The sequence below is a fragment of the Sminthopsis crassicaudata genome, chromosome 2, assembly GCF_048593235.1.
Source record: "Sminthopsis crassicaudata isolate SCR6 chromosome 2, ASM4859323v1, whole genome shotgun sequence".
Taxonomy (NCBI): Eukaryota; Metazoa; Chordata; class Mammalia; order Dasyuromorphia; family Dasyuridae; genus Sminthopsis; species Sminthopsis crassicaudata.
In genome coordinates this window covers 294,628,087-294,647,479 of record NC_133618.1, presented here as the reverse complement: position 1 = coordinate 294,647,479, position 19,393 = coordinate 294,628,087, and the positions used below count along the sequence as shown (strand labels likewise).

The 19,393-nt window shown below is 33.8% G+C and overlaps 1 protein-coding gene across 15 annotated transcripts in view; it reads right to left on the bottom strand.

Moving 5' to 3' along the window:
- FOXN3 (forkhead box N3) overlaps window positions 1–19,393 on the bottom strand; it is a 497,018-nt gene that overhangs the window by 303,850 nt on the left and 173,775 nt on the right. For 10 of the 15 annotated variants that reach the window (XM_074289758.1, XM_074289761.1, XM_074289756.1 and 7 more), the window contains one exon: window positions 6,783–6,823. The exons of 4 other annotated variants lie outside the window; for them this stretch is intronic. The gene's annotated coding sequence lies outside the window, so the exon portion shown is untranslated. Of the gene's footprint in view, window positions 1–510; window positions 1,137–6,782; window positions 6,824–19,393 lie in introns of those variants that run through there. One more of the 15 variants, XM_074289765.1, reaches the window with a different exon arrangement.

Here is a 19,393-nt window from a genome sequence, read left to right as displayed (position 1 = left end):
ATTATATTTTAAGATTAAGTCAATATGGGGACTGGAGGGATCCTTAGGTAGGATTTAATGAGTGCCATTTCTTTTGAGTTTGATACCACTGATTTAACCCAATCCTCCAGTTTTTTCTAATAAGGAAACTAAGACCTGCCTCTAAGTCACACAGGTTTTAAGTGGCAGAATTGGGATCTGAAGGTAAATTCTCTGATGTCAAATCCAGCACTCTCTGCAATGTACAATGCAAACTGAATTGTCTCCAAGAATTTATATAACATGCATGCAATAAATACCAAACAAGGGAATCAAGCCAAGATTGAGACTTTTACTTTAAATCTGACTCAGAGCCAAACTTTTTCTCCAAATAAGGACACCCCTTCCACTCTGTTTTCAAATTTGTAGCACATGAAGTGGAAGCTTCTTCAGTCATTTCAGTCATCTTGAAATGCAAAGTGAATTAAAAAAAAAACACACACAGGAAAAAAGCCTCTTGCAATATTTATAGTAAAGTACTTTGCCACCTACCGACAGCAATCTGGTTTGCCTTCATGTACTATGACTATTTTTTTCTTCCAAGTTCCTCAGTCTAGTAGGAAGTCACTTTTTCCTTTCTCTCTTCTGTGCAGCATTTCAGGGCCCTTTTGACCAGTTGGAAAGAAACTTTTTTTTTTTTTTTTTTTTTTTTTTTTTTTAAATAAAGGCCCAAAGTAATGGAAAAGGCTAAAACAACCTCACATACAAGTCTCAACTTCTCAGGATTTCTCCACCCGACCAGATTCCTGTACTTTCATAGCTAAGGGGTGTTGGCAAAATAGTCTTTGAAAAGACTGTCACATGTCCTGCCCCAATAACCTGTCTAACGAGTGAGTTCACCTCACAGTTCATTGGTGGGAAACCACAGAGCTTCCTGCTGGCCCAGCTCCACACCCAGCTCCTGATTTTCCCAAGGAGGACCCAAAGTGACGTCAGATTTGCCGCAGGGGAGACTGATGGCATTTGATTCATTAGAAGCAAAACCAAAAAAGATTTAAGATTTCAAATCTTGAGACTTACACAATTTTATTTCTAGAATACTGGAACTCAAATCAGAATGGCTATTAGATGTCATCTCACTGTCCAAACTTCTCAAATTACAGATGAGGAATCTAAAGATCAAATAGGTAAATGATTTGACCTCAGATTTTCCTAGGACCTTCCACCTAGACCTATTTTTTTCCTTTGGAGGAGAGGGAGAAGGAAGATATTTATATAGTGCTTTAAGGTCCCATATACATTATTTCATTTAAGCCTTTCTTACAATAACCCCATTAAAAACAATGCTACATATATTAGTAATATCACTTTACAGAAGAAGAAACTGAGGTTCACAGAGGTTAAAACAACTTGTTCATGGTTACAAGAGTTACTGTCAGAAGCATTATTTAAACCCAGGTTTGCACTGGTTTACATTAAGCAATATGGCTTCCTCCTGTTACCTTCTACCTTGTACCACACCTATGAGGTAATGTTTGTAATGCACATTGTAAATTTATACTGTCTGTCCCACCAAAGTTTTAGAATGGTTTTAAGTGATTAAAACTTGTAGGGTATCCCAAAAGCCTTACTGCAATTTTATGCCATTAAAGCTTAATAATGCCCTAAAAGTTTGGGGACATTTTGCATAAATTTGTGTTTGAATAAAGTTAACATTACTATTATACAAGCTCAATCTTTCCCAGTAGTTTGTAAGTTCTTCGAAGATAGGGATTATGCTTTTCATCTCTCCACTTACAGATAGTGGGCCCTTAATAGATGCTTAGATCATATAATTAGTCGGTGGCCAAACTCTCAATCCAGTGCTCTGTTGTATAGCCAAGATGACTGAAAATGACCTGTTGCTCATAATATTACTCAGTGTGTCTAGCTTGTACCTCTGCAGCATATTTTCAGAAAAGGCTAAGAGTTGCTTTTCTATTCACTAGATTAACTCCTTATGCAAATGTGGAAATCCATAGCCATTAGTTAAATCCATAAACATTCAAAGTGCAAACATACACACACATAAGTGGCAGTGAAGCAATTATCTTAGTAGTACACCAGGGGGATGCTCCTATTTGAGTCAAATGGCAGAGTATTTTAAGAGCTTGTGACAGTGTAGAAAAAAACTTCAGAGTTGATGTGCATTTGTTACATCTCTAAAATGCATCCCACTCCTCTTTGCCAGGGCCTGTATGTGCTGTATCTCTCTAGAATTCACCTTCAATTGGAAAAAAATGGTGTTGAGTTATAAAGAAAAGATATTCCATCATGCTTCTTCTGCCCTCTATCTTTGTCTCTTTGAAAGTGTGCCCATCTTTTAAAAGATCTAACTTAAATGTATCTTGGTCAATTCATTTTCCCTCTTTGAGCCCTGATTTCCTCCTCTGTAAAATGATGGAACAGAAATAAATGAACTATGTAAGTCCTCTTCCAATTCAAATGTTCAGTTGTCATGTTTCAATACCCTTTCTGGTTTTGATGGTTCATATTTTATGTTCTGATGCTCTTACCATGTCTAGCATTCTATGTTCTGAGGTCTCTTCAGATCTAATATGATGTTCTATCTTGTAACATTCTATGAGTTGAGGTCTTTTCTAGTTGTGACATTCTATTATTCTGTAGATAAAGCCAAAGACTCACTTTATAAAAAGCCAATAAACAAGTATACATTAAACATTCATTCTGTGCAAAAGTGATGATGATAATAATATAAAAATAAAAAGAAAGAAAATGATCTTATAAATCTCCTTCCTAGAACAATGGGGAATGAGATTGTAAATAAAAAGAAGTTGCAGAAAGATTCAAATAAATTCTGGGCAACATATCCATGATGGGTTATCAAGGAAAAGCAGATCATGGTCCAGTAAAAAGAATAGTAGATGTGGACTTGAAGGGGCTGGATTAAATTCTGGATTTGATTTTTGTTACTGTAACCTTGAACAACTTATTATTTAATATCAACTGTTTCTCCATTTGTAACATAACAGAGTTGGATTAGGCAATTTTAAAAGTTTTATCTCAGCTTTAATTCCTATGAGATTTAAACTATATCCTTTAGGAAGGCTTCCCCACCAATACATCTCATCAAATGAAAATGATTTTTTCCTTTAGACCTCAAATATTTATTTATACACTAATGTTCAATTTTCTATTATAAATATTGAGATGTGTATGTATCATATAGCTTTATGCACATACATACACACAGTTTTAATTCCACATGGCAAATGTCCTATATAATTTAATGTTTTTATATCCCCTTGTAGATCTGGAATAGACAGTACAGAAAGATAAGTTGGGTCCAGAGTAGAAAAGAAGGGGGAGAAAAGGCTGAATTGTCTTCAGGAAATTGCAAAGCTACTCTAATGACCTCAAACTTCCTATGAAAGCGAAGGCCTATCTTTTTTAATACTAACTACTGGCATTGCTATATGGCAGCAAGGCATGCAATACTACTGCTTCCAAAGGACGAAAAAAATTATTATTATAAAACAGGACAACAGATAGACATATGGATGTGAGCTGGCTGCAACATATAACCAACTATCATCTCGTTGGATTTATTAGAACAAGGTGAATAGCCAGAACACTACTGATATATACTTGCTGAATGTCGAAAGAAAGCAACAGTAATAAAAACTACTATCATAATAATAGTAGTAATAACAACAACAACAACAAAAACATTTATATAGCATTTCAAAGTTTACAAAGCTCCTCACAAATATCTCATTTCATCTTCATGCCGACTCTAAAAGATAGTTTTTTTGTTTTGTTTTGTTTTTTTAATGATTCCCATTTTATTGATAAAGAAAAGTGAGGCAAAGGTTAAACTGCTTTCCAGGGGTGACACTGAGGCCAGTTTTGAATGCAGTTCAATGCTCCCTACGCTACCTCAAGTCTCCAGGAATTCCCTATAGAAAACAGGGGAGGATATGGACTGGAGATGGATAAGTTGGAAGGTGAGTATAAGCAGGTAAGATTGGGTGGTAATTTGCATCCAATCATAGATCCATACATTTAGTAGATCCCTCAAGGAACTTACATTCTACTGGTGATGACAACATAAACATAATCAAGAGACTGAATTTAGTTGGTTATTGTTTTTTGTTGTTGAAGAGGACCAAAATGACATCACCATGTTAAGAGTCAAGTTAGTATGTCCAACCATGGCGAATCTGATCAATGTGATCTTGGAGTGCTCTGCCACAGGTGGGGCACAAATAATCCCAATGAATATCTGGGGTGGATTCTCTAACTTTGTACACCTCACGTTTCTTCTGGGTTAATTCAATTCTACTTTGCATATAGATATAGCATCTTTTTCCTCATGAGGGCACACCATGCTACGCAGTCCTATGCCAGTGTCTCCCATGTGATACAATCAATTCTAAAATTCTTAGGAGAGATCTTAAACGTATCCTTATATCGTTTTTTCTGACTATCTTTTGAGATCTTTCCCTGTGAGAATTCTCCAAGAAAGGCAAATGGGTGGGAGGCTAACTAGCTACTAGAGACAATCAAGAAAGGATTCACATAGAAGGTGTCCTATCTTGAAGACTGTTTTGAAAGAAACAAGGTAAAAATGCCTTCCAAGCCAGTGCAATAGTTTAGAATTTTTTCCTGTAAGTCTCCCTCTCCATATTCACCTATTATAATACCTCCTCTCCCCTTTCTCAAATTCTAACTCGTGTCTGATTCTTTCAAAAAACTATCCTTGAAGGAAAAGGGCCCACATGTGCAAAAATGTTTGTGGCAGTCCTTTTTGTAGTGGCAAGAAAATGGAAGCTGAGTGGATGCCCATCAATTGGAGGATGGTTAAATAAGTCATGGTATATGAATGTTATGGAAAATTATTGTACTATAAGAAACAATCAGCAGGATGATTTCAAGGAGGTCTGGAGAGACTTACATGACCTGATGCTAAGTGAAATGAGGAGAACCAGGAGATCATTGTATACAGCAACATTAATATTATACGATGATCAATTCTGATGAATGTGATTCTTTCCAACAATGAAATAACTGATGCCAGTTCCAATGATCTTGTGATGAAGAGAGCTATCTATACCCAGAGAGAGGACTGTGGGAACTGAATGTGGATCACAACATAATATTCTCATTCTTTTTGTTGTTGTATGCTTGCATTTTGTTTTCTTTCTCATTTATTTTCCTTTTTGATCTGATTTTTTTTTTTTTTGTGCAGCAAGAGAATTGTATAAATATGTTTACCACATATTGGATTTAACATATATTTTAACATGTATAACATATATTGGATTTCTTGCCATCTAGGGGAGAGGGTGGGAGGAAGAAGAGGAAAATCTGAAACACAAGGCCATATATGCAAGGTTCAATGTTGTCAAATTATCCATGCATATGTTTTGAAAATAAAAAGCTTTAAAAATAAAATTTTTAAAAACAAAATTTAAAAAACTATCCTTGATCCCTCCTCTCTCAAATTCACAATACAAAGGATCTCTTATTCCTCTAACTTCTCATAGCACTTTTCCCAGATTTAAGTCTCTTTTCTAACTAGAATATGTGTTCTTTAAGAAAAGGGTCTGTGCTTACATGAATTGATATTGAGTGAAATGAGCTGGACCAGGAGATCAGTATATACTTCAGCAACAATACTATATGATGATAAATTCTGATGGACGTGACCCTCTTCAACAATGAGATGAAACAAATCAGTTCCAATAGAACAGTAATGAATTGAACGAGCTACACCCAGCAAAAGAACTCAGGGAAATGAGTATGAACCACTACATAGAATTCCCAATCCCTCTATATTTGTCCGCCTGCATATTTGATTTCCTTCATAGGTTAATTGTACACTATTTCGAAGTCCGATTCTTCTTGTGCAGCAAAATAACTGTATGGACATGTATACATATATTGTATTTAACATATACTTTAACATATTTAACATGTATTGGTCTACCTGCCATCTAGTGGAGGGGGTGGGGGGAAAGAGAAGAAAAAATGAACAAAAGGTTTTGCAATTGTCAATGCTGAAAAATTACCCATGCATATATTTTGTTAATAAAAAGCTATAATAATAATAATAATAATAAACAAAGAAAAGGGTCTTATACCCTCTTATACCCCAGAGAAATTTTTGTTAAATTAAATTAGGTTGCTCAAAGTTCATTATATAGAGAACTCCTTTGAAGGCAAGGAGTTTGCCTTTTTTTGTATGCCCAGAGCTTCGTATTGTGCCTGGTTCAGGATAAGCCCTTAATAAATGTTTATTGACAACTAGTTACCTAGTGCTATAATGAATTATAATATCAGCTTTGCTCCTTGCTCTTAGACTCAAATTTAGGTCTTTTTACACTAATAATTTTCTAAAATATGGTATTTAATAGTGCTTCAGTGTTTGTATTTTGCCTCAGAAAACTGAAACAAAAATATATTAAGTGATCTACCCAGGGTCATAGAGCAAGTAAGTATCAAAGGTAGACTCAGACTCAGGTCTTCCTTACTCCAAATCCAGCATTCTACATAGACAATGTAACACCTAGAACTAGGCTATCTACAAATAAGCTTTTGCCAGGCTTTAAACAAGCCTAAAATATTAAGAAATATTTAACAAAAAAAGTAAAACTATGATAGAACATTGATAATATTAATATGTGATTTGTATAGTCAATATGCACACAATATGCTTATATTTCTTTTTAAATTTGCCACCCCTCATTTAAAGAATCCTTACATTTCAAATAAAAACTTCAATCAATAATTTCAGTAAAGTAGCAAGATATAAAACATACCCACAAAATACATCAGCCTCTTTGTATATCACCAACAAAACCTAGTAGGGAGAGATAGAAAAAGAAATTACCTACAAAATAACTAACAAATATAAAAATATTGGAACCCATATACCAAGACATGAACAAAAATTATATAAACAAACTCTTTACTTCTAGGAATAAAGATAAATAATTGGAGATAGTTAAATTGTTCACAGTTGTGTCTTGCCAATATTATAAAACATCAATACTACTTAAGTTAATTTAAATATACTGTCTCATCAACCAAACTTCCTGAGTATTACTTTAAAAAATTAGAAAAAAAAATGACAAAATTCATATGAAGTAAAAAAAAGATCAAGAACCTCAAGATAAATAATGAAAAAAGTGGGAAGGAAATGAGCCTAAAATAATCATCCAAATTATTTGCTACTTGTTTTAATAAAAAAAAAAATAGTTGATCAACAGAATAAATTACGTACTGAAAAGCTAAAAGCAATCACACATATTGGCAGGTATTCAATAAAAACAAAGATTTATACTACTGGAATAAGGGCTTACTATTTAACAAAAACTTCAGGGAAAATTGGAAAACAGCCTATCAGAAAATAGGAAAAGACTAGCATCTTATACCATATGTCACAAAAAGCTTCAAATGGATACAGGATCTAGATATAAAAAGTAATTTTATAATTGAATAGGATCTAGATATAATTGAAGAGGAGTAGAAGAAAAGAAGATACATCTCAGTACTATCAATAAGAGAACTCTTAACTAATCAAGCTAGACTATAGAAAATAATATTGATGAGAAGGAAAAAAATCAGTAATTTTCATTATATAAAATTGAAAAGCTTTCACATAAACAAAAGAAGCCAACAATTGGGGGGAAATATTTGCAAATTTCTTTGGAATTTTTACAAATATTTATTAACAGCAGTCATTTTCCAACAAATAAATGGTCAAAGGACATGAAATATAGCCAATCAATTACCATAGGAAAAAATTCTCTAGAACAATAATGGCACTTTAGTTGGCACCCTAATTCACACTGTGAATTGCAAAGGAAGTGGGTGAAAAAAAGTTCACATCTGTGGTTTATTTGTTGAGAAACTCTCAGCTACCAACAAAGACCTTATTCCACTGTTATTATAAGAGTCTATCTTTGGTCTATGTTAAAGCTAGATCCCACCCAGAAAAAAATTAACCCATGTTCCTCTTCAGATGGCCACAGAATTAGGACAGATTTTTACCTTGACCTTAGAAAAATGAGTCTTCTCAGATCCACAAATATGAAAAATGAAGATAAAGTTTAGGTGGGGAAAGGAAGAGAAGAAGCATTTATCAAATATGTGAAAAAATTTACAGATATTATTTCATTTGATTAAAAAAAAACTGGCAACTGTTACTACAATTGAGGAAACGGAGGCAGACAAAGAGTAACTTGTTCAGGGTCACAGCAAGTAAGTATTTGGGGCCTGATTTGAACTTAAGTTTTCTTTAATCCAGACCCAATTCTCTATGGCCACCTAGCCACCTTTCATCTAAGCTTTGGACTTGAAAAGTCCTTCTCTCATACTTGAGAGAAATGACACGTCCAAAATTTTTTCTAAGGTTTTGCCGCAGGAATTTTGCTATAAATTTCACCCCTACCAAAATCATTCCCTTTCATTCTCTCCACCTTTAAATTCGGTGGAATTATTTGCCATTTCCAATACATAACATTCCATCTCTGCTTTATAAATGCCAAACTTCCTTTAGAAGTTGCTTCAGAGCAGGGACTATTCACTTATTATTTTTTGGATTCCTAGGAGTCAGAACAGAATCTGAAACATAACAGGCACTTAATAAATGAATATTGAATAAATGACTTAAGAGAAATGGTCAGCTTTAGTTCAAGATTTAATTTAAACAGGGAAGACTAACTATTATTCAATATTTAACACCTACCAGGGAGAGTTCCTTATAACATTAACCAACTAACCCCCCAATATCTGTAAAATCAAGTATCTAATAAGAGAAGATGAGTCTGAGTAAAGAAGTCTAGCAAGTGACATAGAAAGTCTCCTATGGCAGCCTTGGGATTGCCACAGTTAATACTTTGGTAGACATCCAAGATGCTACCCAATCAACTAATAGCTTTTCTTTCTTTTTTTATTTTTAATAGCATTTTATTTTTCCAAATACAAAGATAGTTTTAAACATTCACCTTTGCAAAACCTTAGGTTCCAAATTTTTTCCCTCTCCCCCGCCTCTCCTACACAGCAAGCAATCCAATATAGGTTAAACATGTGCAGTACTTCTAAACATATTTCCATATTCATCATGGACAGCTTTTCTTTCTAGAATACTTTTTTCTTTCCTCCTTATGTAGAATTTAACTCAAACAAGAACTCACACATACAATTGTTTCCCAAACTTCCAACATAGATCTTAGTTCTCATTCATTATCTGTTGTTCGTCTTCATTTTGGAAGGGCCAACTGCATTTACAAAGTTGTGTTGCAGAGCGGAGAAGAATCCTTACTACATGTGTGACCCTGGGCAAATCACATAATTGGGGCTCAGTCTCTCATGTGTTGAATTAGGAGATTGGACTATATGAACTCAATGGGGGTACACTCCTGCTCAAAATCTATGATCTTGTGAGTCTAGTGTCCTTTTATTCCTAATGTAACAGTTCCCAATTTCTATTTATACAAACTACAGGTATTTTTCAAGGTCTAACACATTTCCCACCCCCTCCTGAAGCTACACACAGAATAACTGAATTTAAACCTTGGAAGGAAACTTAAAAATCATCTAGTTCAGATTTCATTTGACAGGCAAGAAAATAGAGGCCCAAAGAGATTAAGGAATTTATCCAAAGCTACATAATTAGGTACAGGATTAATACTAGAAACCAAGTTACCTAACCTGAGATCAACACAGAATGTCACAAAGGTCTTATCCCAGTTTTAAGCTATTAAAGCACACTTTTGAGTTTCAGTAGCTCAAAACTACAGCAAGGTTTGGTTTATTTATTTATTTATTTTTTGCACTTTCCTATTCTTCTCTGGATTTCTTTTGGGGGCAGCCTAGGAGTACAATGCCTAGAGGATTGTGTTTAGAGATAAGAAGGCTTGAGTTCAAATTCAGCCTCAGACACATTATTTCTATGAGACTGAGCAAGTCCCTTAATTTGTCTGCCTCAATTTCCTCAACCTAAAATGGGAATAATCCCAACACCTATTTGGGTTGTGTTTGCCTCAGTGTTCTCATCTATAAAATGAGCTGGAGAAGAAAATAGCAAATAATTCCATTTTCTTTGCCAGGAAAAGCTGAAATGGGGTCAGCCAACTGTAAGATATGACTGAACAATAACAACAATGATACACTGATACAGTAATACATTAATGTTTAATGTTTAATCACAATGTTCTAATCACATGCCTAATTCAAAGTTGGTTTATTGTAGGAAAAGAAGGTGCTTTTAGAAAACAGCACCAAGTAAAAATCTTAGTTAACAGAAAAGCAGGAGGTTTTTTTTTTTAATTAAAGTTTTTTTTTTTTTTCAAAATATATACATGGATAATTTTCAGCATTCGCCCATACAAAATCTTGTGTTCTAAATTTTTTTACCCTTCCTTCCCTTCACTCCCTCCCCTAGATGGCAAGTAATTCAAAATTTTAAACATGTGCAATTCTTCTATACATATTTCTACAAATATCATGCTGCCCAAGAAAAATCAGATCAAAAAGAAAAGAAAAATGAGAAAGAAAACAAGATGCAAGCAAACAACAACAAAAAAAGTGAAAATACTATGGTGTGATACACACTCAGTTCCCACTGTCCTCTTTTTCTGAGAGCAACTGGCTCATCACAAGACCATTGGAACTGGGCTGAATCATCTCTTTGTTGAATCCATCAGAACTGATCATTGTATAATTTTGCTGTTGCTGTGATTTCATGATTCAAAGCAAGAGTTTTTAATGTGGAGCCCACAAAAGAGGATGTGGAGGACAGAGAGATTTCAAGAGATTTCATTAACTTAGGTGGGGGAGAAATTACATCTTTATTTTTACCTCTTACTTTAATTATCCAATTAATTTTAAATAATTTAATTATTTAGTTAATACTGACTATTGTGCCACAACAAGTGATGAAAGGAACAATTTCAAAGAAACCTGGGAAGAATTCTACATCAGTTTACAGAATGAAATGGAGGAGATCTAGGAGGACAATATTATATTAACAATATTGTAAAGACAGACAACTTTGAAAGATTTGGAAATTCTGATCAGCGCAACAATTACCCATAATTTAGGAGGATTGAAAAATGAAATAAATTCTTTACCTCTTAACAAAGAAGCAATGGACTCAGGGTGATGATCAAGACATAATTTTGAGACATGGCTTACGTTAGATATAGTCCATCAAAACAAATTCCATTTGTTACAATGATTTTGGTTTTCTTTCTTTTCAAATTGGGGTGGGGGAAGAGAAGTAAAAGAATACTGATTTTTGTTCCTTAAAAAAATAAGTTTAAAAGTATTATTCTTAGGAGTCCATTGTTCAAATACCAAAAAAGACCCATGATACAAAAAAATAAAAATTAAAAAAATGGCAAACTCCTAAAGTATCTCCTCAGATTACTAAGAGAAGCAACTGATTTAAGTAATTAAGTACTGTATGCAAATTTCATTACCTCAATCTCTAGCTAAAGGAATTAAATATTACATGGAAAGGGGAAGCCAAGAGAGAGTTAAATACAAAGTTGCTTCATTCCATTTCAGTGAAAATAATTAAAGGAGCTTTTATATTCTGAACAGCCTGACACACAGGCATACACAATACATATATATACACATACATATGTATGTTTGTATGTACATATTATATGTACAAAGTACAGATATATACTTTATTCAGTGCCCTAAAAGTTTTAGTGATGTTTAAAGCTATTTAAAATTTAACCTATTATAGCTTAAAACTCTATGTAAACAACAATAATAACAATTTTCTTTTTCTCTTTTTTCTTCTATAGAAAGAAATAAAAACATCTGAGAGCAGATAAATTGTAGAAAAAAAATAAAGCTGTGATTATGGAGGAATCATAGAAAGAACTGAACAGAAAAAGCAACCACTACTGGCTGCTGAGAAGAATGCAACTCTAAAGGTGACTTGCCAAAATTGCCTGATCCACACACATATACTAAGAACATTTCAGGCTTTTTACAGATGCCCCAAGCAAGATTTGTTTTTGTTTGCTTTGATTTAATTAAAGTGAGGACAATTATAACATAGGGCAGGGATTCTTAAATTTTTTCCACATGAGACACCTTTTCAGCAGCATACAGATATACAAAATAGGCATAAAAAACAAACATTTACTTATAATAAATCAATTTCACATCTCCCACATTCAGCTATGAGACCCCATTTAGGATTGTGGCCCACAGTTTAAAAAGTTTTGATATATACCATTCTAATCAAATGATCCATCATCAGCATTAAGTTCCTAAAATATATGCATTAGAGATACAAAGACAAAAAGAAAACAGTCTCTTTCCCAGCTTTTTTTTAATCAGAGATTTAAAGTTCACTATTAAAATCATCTATTTAATATAGATCTTAGATCTATGCAAAAACCAAAGTTCACTTCTTGAGAGTAAGAATAAATTAATGAATTAATGAATGAGAAAAGCACCATTTTGTGCCTCTTATTATTTCTTTTTAAAAAAACATATTCCTTACAGAGAGACTTACATGAACTGATGCTAAGTGAAATGAGCAGAACCAGGAGATCATTACACACTTCAACAACAATAGTATATGAGGATCAATTCTGATGGAAGTGGATATCTTCAACAAAGAGAAGATCCAATTCAGTTCCAAATGATCAGTAATGAAGAGAACCAGCTACACCCAGAGAAAGAACACTAGGAAATGAATGTGGACTGCTTGCATTTTTGTTTTTCTTCCCAGGTTATTTTTACTTCTAAATCTGATTTTTCTTGTGCAACAAGAGAACTGTATGAATATGTACACATATATTGTATTTAAGATATAATTTAACATGTTTAACATATATGGGATTGCCTGCCATCTAGGGGAGGGGGTAGAGGGAAGGAAAGGAAAAGTTACAACAGAAGTGATTATAAGGGACAATGTTGAAAATTACCCATGCATATGTTCTGTCCATAAAAAGCTATAATAAATATATATATATATGCATATATATATGTAAAAAGAAATAAAATACAATTCAAGTAACTGAGAAAAATATTCCTTTAATGATTATTGTTTTGGTTCAGAGTGGGTTTTTTAAGTAGTATTTTGTTATATAAAGGAGAATGTGCAGATCATATTCAATCTATATTCCCTATGGTATATAGCACAAAGCTCTGTACATAACAAATGCTTAGTAAATGTTCATTGAAAAATTCACACTAGGACACAACTAGGCTTGGAACCAGGAAAACCTTGCTTCAAAATCACCACCTTTCATAAGTGTAGAGTCAAATCCTTTAAGCTCTATGTATCCCAGAACCTATATGGTGGAGGGAGTTCCCACAGAATAGAAGGGAGTCTCTACTCTATATACCACACCAGGACTTCCCCATACCCAGGGAATCACTCAGCCCTTGTGTTATCTCCAAGGACCCTAAGATGTCATATAGGGAAAATGTATGTTTGGCATGCCAAGGCTCTAGAGATATGTAATATTCTGAAGAGGCATTATGGTAGTAGAAAAAAGTAGAAAAAGAATGAAAAAAGATGGCACTTTGAATCCTGTCACTAACCAGTTCTTTTACTAGCAATGTTTCCTTATCTCTTAAAAGCCTTAGTTGTCTCATATGAAAAATAAAATATTTGCATTGCCTAAAAGGATTATTACAAAGTTCAAAAGATATAATGTTAATAAGTTACTTTCTAAACCACAAAACACTGTACAATACATATATAAATACATATACATAAATCTCAGAAATTGTTATAAGTACTTTGGTCCTTTACCTTCTAAATCTTTTTCTTAATCAATAACATTTATTTAGCACCCTGCAGTCCTTGGCAGTGTCCTACACAATTTAGCTCTTCTCCAAGTTAAATAGACATTTTATGGTCTCTACTTCCTAATAACTAACATATTAAAATAATATAGTTCCCCAAAATCCAGTTAAAATATGCATGCTATAAAGAGAACAATAGAGCAAATTTACAGATCTCATTTTTAAGCATTTCCCTCCCAAGCCCTTCATTGGACATCACTAGCTCATATTCCCCCAGAGTTGAGTTTCTTTTTTCTCTCACATTTCAGCTTTGTAAAAACCAAAATATATATATATCTTCTAACAGACATAATTTTCTAGGATCCCTAAAAGATTATTCTGTTTGGATATGGAAAACTTGGCAAGCAAAACCAAAGTGGAAGCCAGGAGGTATAGTAGATGGGGCACCAGCCTTCTAGACAGGAAATTTTGTGTTGAAATCAGACCTCAGACACTTCCTGGTTGTGTCACATTGGGTAAGTCATTTAATCTGTTTGCCTGTTTCCTCAATTGTAAAATGGGGATAATAATAACATTTATCTATCTATACCCATCACTATAGATGCAGTAAAGTCAGTGTATGTGAAGAGACAATATTTATAAAAAATAACATGAAGAGACAATATTTATAAAAAAAATCACTTAATATAGTTCCAAGTACTTAATATCTATACAGAAGGTGCTATATTCATTCTTATTCCCTTTATCCAAGTCACTTAACTGCTAAGTGGCCCCTGGCAGCTCTTATCAATCTCCTGTAGTAAATGGAGTTTCTTATAGCTTGATCAATGAAATCCCAAATATGGACCAAAAAAATAAAAAATCCTATCCCAGGTCCAGCTACTGGTTTGGAGTTTTTGGTTATTTCTTTATTTTGACTTTGTTTTTTAAATGATTGGGACTAAGTTTAAGAGCACGGAAATTCCATTGCATTTTCTTAAAGGGATAAGAAGGGGGCAGAGAAGTAAATAAAAATTTTATTTGCTTTTCATTACTATTCATTTTTATTATTGTTATTATTTTGTTAATGAGAGACTTCAATTAGACAGTCTTTTTTAAAGTGAGCTTCAAAAAAATAAACAAATGCCAGTTGCTCCTATTATTAATGATATTGTTAATACAATGAACCCATGCTTTTTTTTCTTAAACTGTTTTTCAGTTTATGATTTAACATATGGTTTCATTCTGGTTTTGTTGGTCTTTTGTAAACATCAAAATCGTTTGTTGTTTTTTTTTTTTTTAAAGAAATAAATTTTCTTGCAAATTAAGACAATTCTGAGATACCACTATACACCTCTTAGACTGGCTAAGATGACAGGAAAAGACAAGGACAAATTTTGGAGGGGATATGAGAAAACTGGGACACTGATACATTGTTGGTGGAACAGTGAATGGATCCAGCCATTCTGGAGAACAATTTAGAACTATTCTCAAAAAGTTATCAAACTGTGCATACCCTTTGATCCAGCAGTGCTGCTATTGGGTTTATATCCCAAAGAAATAATAAAGGAGGGAAAGGGACCCACATGTGCAAAATATTTCTGGCAGCCCTCTTTGTAGTGGTAAGAAACTGGAAACTGAGTGGATGCCCATCTATTGGAGAATGGTGGAATAAGTTATGGTATATGGTCATATACCATATATGGTATATGAATATTACCGTTCTATAAGAAACAATCAGCAGGATGATTTCAGAGAAGCTTGGAGAGACTTACATGAACTGATGCAAAGTGAAGTGAGGAGAACCAGGAAATCATTATCCATGGCAACAATATTATACGATGATCAATCTGATGAACGTGACTCTTTCCAACAACAAGATGATTGATGCCAGTTCCAATGATCTTGTGATGAAGAGAGCCATATAGACCCAGAGAAAGGACTTTAGGAACTGATGTGGATCACAACATAACATTCTCCCTCTTTTTGTTGTTGTTCATTTGCATTTTGTTTTCTTACTCATTTGCTTTCTTTTTTGATCTGATTTTTATGTGCAGCAAGAGAATTGTATAAATATGTTTATACATATTGGATTTAACATATATTTTTAACATGTTTAACATACATTGGATTGCTTGCCATCTAGGGTAAAGGGTGGGGGTAAGGAGGAGAAAATCTAAAACACAAGCCTATGCAAGGGTCAATGTTGTCAAATTATCCATGCATGTTTTGAAAATAAAAAGTTTTATAAAAAAAGAAATAACACTTCATAATGGTTCAGTCAACTGTGTGCTGGAAGTTGCCCTTGTAAAAATTCCTATGTAGGAGTCAGGTGGGACATGCTAAATATATTGGCAATTAGTTTTTTAAGACATTTTATTTTTAAATCTACCTTTTCCTCTCAGGGGAAGAGTAGCTACCATTTCCAGCACCACTTCCGACAATATTAAAGTTACTTCAATGTTAATAGAGTAGCACATCATTGGAGAGCTTCTCCAGTAGCAGGTCATTATAAAGGAGAACAGATAAATACAGAACTCATTATTGTTCCATCGTTTCAGTAATGGATGATTTTTCATGATCCTATTTGGAGTTTTCTTGGCAAAGATTCTAGAGTGTTTTGCCATTTCTGGACTGAACATTTAGGACTGAACAGCTATATTCATCTTACAACTAAAGAAACCAAAACTGATAAAAGTCTGTGATTTTTGCCCAAGGTTATACAACTCCAAACAGGATAGTGGTGGGGCTCAACTCTAGGTCTCTGAATTCAGCAGTATAGTTACCATACTCACCTCTCAATTAAAGAATATAACTGAAGTTCAGCAGGTTTGAAGGATTACCACAAATTGATCAACACATCAAACCTTTTATAATCAAAAGCAAAAATATTCCATATTAGTGGCCAGGAACTGGGGTACAAGTCATGTCCAAAAAAAACCAGAAGAAAGTTGGTACCTTGATTCAATCGATAGTTTATCATTCATGAATATAATTGACTTATAACATGCAAGACTCCAGCTTTCCAATTAAAATTTCATCATGTCTAACCTGATTTTCTATTTCTTTTCACCAAACCACTATTACTAACCAAGGCCTTCAGAAACAGAAAGGAGGAAGGACCCTGAAAGCCCAGAAGGATGATAAGGGACTGCCCCCAGAAATCGTGTCTGTGCTTTTGAAACTCTGTAGGTCACTGCTTGAACTAATATTGACCTTACCAGTTATGAGTCATTCTACCATAGATTTATAACTGGGAATGACCTTAGAAGTTATAGAGTTTTTTAAAGTGGGGTCAATGAAGTTGTTTTTTCTAAAAAGAAATTTTGATAACTATTTCAATAAAATCTGTTTTCCTCAGAGATACTACTATTTTTTATTTTTAAAAATAATGTTCTAAGAAAGGGTTCATAGATTTTGCCAGACTGCCAAAAGGATTCATGACAGTATTAAGAAATACTGATCTAATTTAGAACTTTCTTTTTCTTTCTCCCTCCCTTCCTGAACCAGCTTCCCTCCCTCAGAGGTAATTGGGGTTAAGTGACTTGCCGAGGGGGGGGGGGGTCACACAGATAGGAAGTATTAAGTGTCTGGGGCTGAATTTAAACTCAAGTCCTCCGGATTTCAGGAGCTCTACCCACTGTGCCATCTAGCTGCCCCAAAAAATTTTCATAAATGAAAACAATGAGGTCTAGAAAGGATAAATAACTTGCCTTGGATTATATAAAACAGTAAGTGATAGTGCCAGAGTTTGAACTTAGGTCCTCTGACTCCAAAGTCGGCTTTCTATCCATTATATTAACCTTTTATTTGGATACAAAAGTTTGTGCATTTGAATCTTATTCCTAGTAATGTTACATGATGGATGATCATGAAAATATTTTCATTTCTACCTCTATTTTAAAAATCTCAACCCAGTTCAATCCAATCAGTTATTAGGAGTCAATTTTAGGTACGAGTTTGTAAGGAAAAAAAATTTAAAACGAACCTGTCCTCAAGAAACTTACATTCCACTCTGACGATAGACCGTATAAGCATGTTAGTAACCATGATAATTTGAGGAGGAAGGAGACTGAAGGACCAACTAAAGGGATCAATGAGGTTTTTGAATAGGGAATGGAACATGACAAAAATGGGACTAGACATCCCTTCTCATCTCAGTGATGGAAATAAATTGGATGGTAGCAATATGATAAAATTAGCTCAAGTCCAAATCAACATTCTTTGAACTGACATTTGAACATGGGATTCTCCTCATTCGCTAGCTTTCCCTATAAGTTTATTGTTTCTTCCTTTACCCACAGAACAAACCCCCCCTTTACTGTCTGGTTTCCCTGAGTTTCTGGGCTTTTTGGCCTTCAACTTCAGACATTTAATTCCTGCTGCTCCTTACGTTTCTTCTCTGGTGCCAGATGAAATGGTTTCTGAAATATGGAACCATTAAAGTCTTCTAGAGTTGTCTTTTTGAATTGTACATGTTTAACCTATATTGGATTACTTGCTGTTTAGGGAAGGGGGGAGCTAAGGAGGGAGGGAGAAAAAATTGAAACACAAGATTTTGCAAGGATAAACGTTGAAAACCATCTTTGTATGTATTTTGAAAAATAAAAAGCTTTTATTAAAAAATAAAATCTTTTCTTTTTCTTTTTTTCCCCCTATCATTGATCTTCTGGAATCAAGATTGCATTCAAGCTGAATTCTAATTTTGTATATTGTCTTACTTCAGTTTTCTTTAGCAGAAATCATCTCCTGAAAACTTTTCCACATTTCTCTGAATTTCTCATATTCACAGCCAATATTCCATTATATTCATGTACCACCTTTTTTCAACTGTTCTTCCAATGAATGGGCTCTCATTTTATTTATATTTATTTATTTTTTGCTGCTACAAGTATTCTGGTACACGTGGAAGTGTATTTGTTTTTGTTTTGTTTTTTGATCATTGACTTTTTTTGACCAGTGAGTCAAAGGTTACAAATTGTTTGGCAACTTCTCTCACATAATGCCAAATGGCTATCAGAATAATCAGAACGATTCACAGCTCCAACAGTCTATTAGTACACCTAACTTCTCACAGCCTCTCCACCACTGACTATTTCTATTTTTAATCATCTTTGCCACTTTAATAAAGTGTGAAGTAAAATCTCACTCTATCATGATTGGAAAAAGCATCTATTCCCTATAAGCCAAGTAAGTAGCATGCCAAGGAAATTTGCACACTTGCAAACCCTTAGATTCTAGATATTCCCCAGAATGCCCAGCCCTTCTGGATAAATAGCATCCCCACAGAGATATGTACGTAGCATGCTGGCATCATCTATGCCTTATTCACCTTTTCTATAAATATCTGCAATTAAAACTGAATGGCCAAATCAGCAGAACCAGAACAGTGTACGTCACAGCTGGAGAAAAGGAAAGAAGACAACAAAAAATAGGAAAAAAAACAAAAACAAAACAAACAAACAAAAAAAAAAACTTCAGATATTCCTAGAAGGGAACAGAGAGAGAAAAAATTTATGTTTTATTTGCTTGTTATTTATAATGCACTTGGTTCTATTTTGTTAAACTCGGGAAACTTATGGGAGATTTTAAAAAAATTTATATACTTTTAAAAAATGTATTTTTCTCAATCAAGGAAAATTTCCCCACTTTATCTCCT